The 6,000-nt window shown below is 46.4% G+C and overlaps 1 protein-coding gene across 2 annotated transcripts in view; it reads left to right on the top strand.

The window, feature by feature from the left end:
• Positions 1-275: 275 nt before the first annotated feature.
• LOC137428866 (uncharacterized) overlaps positions 276-6,000 on the top strand; it is a 53,146-nt gene continuing 47,421 nt past the window's right edge. Inside the window, exon 1 of one of the 2 annotated variants that reach the window (XM_068118685.2) lies at positions 276-511. The gene's annotated coding sequence lies outside the window, so the exon portion shown is untranslated. The remainder of the gene's footprint in view (positions 512-6,000) is intronic. The other variant, XM_078780693.1, reaches the window with a different exon arrangement.

The raw sequence follows: 6,000 nt of genomic DNA, 5'->3' as shown, positions 1-6,000 counted from the left end.
AGCGCGTAGATCTGATTTTACGATCAAAATGGTGAGCTGTGTTATATTATTTACTTCAGACAGAGCAGCTTGCTCCTGATGTAACATTGTGCATGAAATTATTAATGATTTAAAAAATGGACAACACTGCACACACGAAGCACAATGTAACTGTAACTACCGGTACCACAACTGATCGTGACTGAACGTGCCTTTCTGTTCCCCTTTAATTATTTTCGTAATGTAATGTTACGTCTACTCACACATTGCTGACGTCACAAATAATCTCCATACGAAGAGGAAGAAGAATGATGTCCGTAAACAGGAAGGATTTAATAATGCCGAAAAACTTCCGGGTGATCCTGTTGGAAACAATGTGACTGTGTCTGTAACGAAGGTTCACATGATCGGGTCGGGTCGGGTCTGAAGAAGTTTGTTTGGAGATACTCATTTTATTTTTAATACTGAGAAAGATCTGTAAAACGTTAATTAAAAAAAAAAAATTTATTGTTCGTTGATGACGGGAATGAAGGTAAGTTGAACGAGCTTTTATTAAATGTTGTACCGTATGTTGAGGTATTCGATTGTTCATTTAATGAGGTGTTTTTCGCGCGTTTTGTTTATTCACTACATTGTTTTATATCACATTATCAGGTCATCACTAAACCTCATCTGCCTGGTGTTTGCTCAACGCTTAAGTAGAGAGGAAGAGAGAGAAAGAGAAAGCTTAAGGGGGAGAGACACAGACACACAGAGACATAGACACACAGAGACATAGACACACAGAGACATAGACACACAGAGACATAGACACACAGAGACATAGACAGACATAGACACGCAGAGACATAGACACACAGACACACAGAGACATAGACACACAGAGACATAGACACACAGAGACATAGACACACAGAGACATAGACACACAGAGACATAGACACACAGAGACATAGACACACAGACACACAGAGACATAGACACACAGAGACACACAGAGACATAGACACACAGACACACAGAGACATAGACACACAGACACACAGAGACATAGACACACAGACACACAGAGACATAGACACACAGACACACAGACATAGACACACAGACACACAGAGACACAGACACACAGACATAGACACACAGACACACAGAGACATAGACACACAGACACACAGAGACATAGACACACAGACACGCAGAGACACAGACACACAGAGACATAGACACACAGACATAGAGACACAGAGACATAGAGACACAGAGACATAGACACACAGAGACATAGACACACACACGCAGAGACATAGACACAGAGACATAGACACACAGAGACACAGAGACACAGAGACATAGACACAGAGACATAGACACAGACACACAGAGACACAGACACACAGAGACACAGACACACAGAGACACAGACACACAGAGACACAGACACACAGAGACACAGACACACAGAGACACAGACACACAGAGACACAGACACACAGAGACACAGACACACAGAGACACAGACACACAGACACACAGACACACAGACACACAGAGACACAGACACACAGAGACACAGAGACACAGACACACAGAGACACAGACACACAGAGACACAGACACACAGAGACACAGACACACAGAGACACAGAGACACAGAGACACAGACACACAGAGACACAGACACACAGAGACACAGACACACAGAGACACAGACACACAGAGACACAGACACACAGAGACACAGACACACAGAGACACAGACACACAGAGACACAGACACACAGACACACAGACACACAGACACACAGAGACACAGACACACAGAGACACAGACACACAGAGACACAGAGACACAGAGACACAGACACACAGAGACACAGACACACAGAGACACAGACACACAGAGACACAGACACACAGAGACACAGACACACAGAGACACAGACACACAGAGACACAGACACACAGAGACACAGACACACAGAGACACAGACACACAGAGACACAGACACACAGAGACACAGACACACAGAGACACAGACACACAGAGACACAGACACACAGAGACACAGACACACAGAGACACAGACACACAGAGACACAGACACACAGAGACACAGACACACAGAGACACAGACACACAGAGACACAGACACACAGACACACAGACACACAGAGACACACACACACAGACACGCAGACACATGCACTGACTCTGCCTTTTAGCCGGCGAAGCCGGTGTTGTGAATGAACGCGTATGTATTATGTTGAAAAGCCACATTTTGCTGGATCCTTTGAGAATTTCGAAGCTTTGACGCACCAAATCGCTCTTTGGAGGCCGCCATCTTGCGGATGCAGAAGTATGCATAAAAAATTGCGAAAAAGTTCAATGGAGGCTTTGGCTTCGCCGGCTCATTGCGGCTTTGCAGTCGGGTCATATTATTATAAAAGTACAGGGTCAACAATTCAAACAGCAACAAAGGAGGAAAAAAGGTCAATCCGTTGTTAGGAATTAAAGGGAAATCATTAACTGATTAAGGAATCGTCCACAAGTTTACAGATGGTATCGTTGACTTGAGTGAGTGAATGAATGAATGAATGATCGTTGGAAGGCCATTTTTCCCCGCCAAAGCGGGAAAAAGAGCCTTGCCGGCCCCATGACAATCATGGTTCCCTGTTTGAGGCGACGTTTTTATGGCCGGATGCCCTTCCTGACGCCAACCCTTTAGTCGCCTCTTACAGACACACAGGGATACGGTGAACCTATTCTAAAACGGGGAAACCTGCACATTCATCCCAGCAAGCTGGTACTCAATTTTCCGACCTTGGAAGGATGACAGGCTGAGTCAACACCCCCTGGCGTTAATTCAGCGTTCGACCGGGATTCGAACCCAGGATCCTAGGATCCCAAGCCAGCACCCTAACCGCTAAGCCAACACCAGGCTTCTATCTTTGACTTGAGTGCCAATTTTTTTTCTCAAAAAGTGATAAATTGTTGTTCATTACAACAACAACAACAACAACAACAACAACAACAACAACAACAACAACATGCATTTTAAGGCCATTTTCCCTGCTAGAGCGGGGGTTAGCCTTGCGGTCCCCATGACAATCTTCTCCATTTTGCCCTATTTTCTGTATCTCTCCTTGTTAATCCCCTTGCCTGCATTTCTTCTTCCACCATCTTTAGCCAAGTCTTTCTCGGTCTTCCCCGTCCTCTACTTCCTTCTACATTCATTTCCATCACTCTTCTCAACCAGTCACTTTCATCCTTCCTCAACACATGACCAAACCATCTCAACCTGTTCCTCTTCACAGCATCAATCACAGGCTCTATTCCCATCATCTTTCGCAATTTATAATTTGTCTTCCTCTCTCTCAACGATACTCCGCACATCCACCGAACCATTCGCATTTCCACCCTTTCCAGCCTTCGTTGCTGCTCTACATCCATGACCCATGTCTCGCTCCCATAAAGCAAAACACTTCTCACACATGCAGCATACACCTTTCCCTTCAGCTTCAACGACACTCCCCTCCTCATCAGCATGCCACTCAGTTCCCGAAACTTCTTCCATGCACATCTCACTCCAGCAACCGTTGCCGAGTCTGATCCACCTTCTCCATTCAGCATGTCTCCGAGGTAGCAAAATGTTTTCAGACCTTCCAGCTTCACGCCGTCTCCAAGATCCAACTCAACATTTCCTCCATCTGCAGCTCCCTCTGTGCACACACCTTACATTTGAATGTAGCTGCCACACTGGTTAATGACCCTCTCAGACTGCTACATTTTTGATGAACCCACTCAGCGCACATTGTGCATTGAATGGAGTTCACTCCGACACCCTTCCTGCACACAGCACATGGCCACTTCCCAGTTCTTTCGACCTCACCACATGCTTTACCACTTGCCATCACCTTCGTCTTTCGTATATTCACCTTCAGACCTTTTGTCTCCATACATTCCTTCCACTTGTTCTTCTTTTCCTTCAGTCCATTCATACTTTCCGCAATCAACACCAGATAATCTGCATACAACAACCCTCCTTTACGTTCTGAGCCAGCACCTCCATCACAGCTACAAATAGTAGTGGACTTAGTACCGACCCCTGATGCACTCCCACCTTCACCTCAAACTCACCACTGTTCCCGTCCTTCGTCCTTACAGCTGTGCACGCTCTTTTGTACATTGCCATCACTACTCTGATCAACCATTCCTCCACTCCTAACTTCCTCAATGCCCATGTCAATACTTTGCGTGGAACCCTATCGAATGCTTTCTCCAGATCAACAAACCCAAGAAACAACTTCTTCCTCTTCTCCATGTACTTCTCCTGCAACTGCCTCACAATAAAAAGCACGTCTGTCGTTCCTCTTCCTGGCATAAATCCAAACTGCATTTCGTCGATCTTCACTTTCTTTCTTGTCCTCTCCAACACCCTTTCCAATACCTTCATTCCATGCTCCAATAACTCTATCGCTCGGTACGAGCCACACTCTAGAGGGTCACCTTTCCCCTTGTATAGAGGGACGATGGTACTCAGTTCCCAATCCACTGGAATTCGGCCTTCTTTCACCGCCAGATTACAGATCTCAGTCATTCTCTTCACACCCCAACTTCCTGCTGCCTTCAACATATCTCCCACAACTCCCGTCGGCCCTCCCGCTTTTCTACTCTTCATTGCTTTTATCGCTTCCTCAACTTCCTTCTCAGTTATCTTCTCTGCCGGTCCGAAAACTGGGTTACTCCCTATGTTGCCATCCCATTCATTCTCTGTATTCAACAGCATTTCCATATATCTTTTCCATCTTCCTTTAATTCCATCGGGGTCCACAACGATTTGTCCCACTTCATCCTTAAAGCAACTCACCCCCATCACATCACACCTCTTTCGCTATCTGCTTTGCAATCCTGAATACTGCTCTCTGACCCTCTTCTGAATCCAAGCGTTCTCCGAATATTTTCCTTCATGCCTCCTGCGCCTTTGCTACCTCTTTCTTTGCAGCCTTCTTGGCTGCCTTATAACTTTCATGCTCTGCTGTTTCTGCTCCCGTACCCTTCGCCTTCTGCCACTCCTTGAACTCCTTCCTCTTCTTGTCAATCCTCTTTCCAACTTCATCATCGCACCACCATGTTTCCGAGTGCCTCGGTGGTCCTTTTGTCCATCCACATACCTCACCAACGGCTCCCAACAGACTAGCTTTCATTGACATCAACCACTTTCAAGCTCAACCACATCATCCTCTACCCTACTCAGCCTCTCTTTTAATGCCTCCCTTACTGTCACCTATTTCAACCTCCACACCTTCATTCTCGGTTGGTACTTCACCCGCCGAGCTCTCCTCGCACCTTTCACCCTTATGTCCCAGACAACCAAGTGGTGCTGTGAAACAGCCTCCTCCCCCGGGATCACCTTTGTGTCCCGGAGGTGCCCCCTGTCTCGCCTACGCACCATCAGGTAGTCAACGGTTGTCGTCGACCCACCTGACGTGTATGTAACAAGCTTATTATCCTCTTTCTGGAACTGAGTATTACAAATCAACAAATCAGCAAACTCCAAAATCCTTTCACCTTCTCCATTTCTCACACCATATCCGTAACCCCCAATGAACTCCCTCAAAACCGTCCATACTCCTTCCCACATGTCCATTTAGGTCTCCTCCTACCACAACAACTTCCTCATCTTTCACGTTTTCCATCAGCTTCTTTATCGCACACCAGAACTTGTCCTTCTCTTCATCGCTCCGACCAACCTGCGGAGCATATCCCGAGATGACGTTCACCAAGAGCTTTCCAATCATCATTTTCACCATCATCAACCTTTCACTCACTCTAGTCACACTCACCACACTGTCTACGAACTCCTCAGAAAACAGGACACCAACACCATTCACGCCCTCCAGGCACCCTTGCCACATAAACATGTATTTCTGTCCCTGCCTACCCTTCACCATTCTCACACCACTTCCCTTCCATCTCGTCTCTTGCACACAGCATATGTCCACTCTTCTTCTGACCAA

Source organism: Myxine glutinosa, chromosome 6 (genome assembly GCF_964187855.1).
Source record: "Myxine glutinosa chromosome 6, kmMyxGlut1.1, whole genome shotgun sequence".
Lineage (NCBI taxonomy): Eukaryota > Metazoa > Chordata > Myxini > Myxiniformes > Myxinidae > Myxine > Myxine glutinosa.
Note: the sequence above shows the minus strand (reverse complement) of the source record. Positions and strands in the feature narration are given on the sequence as shown.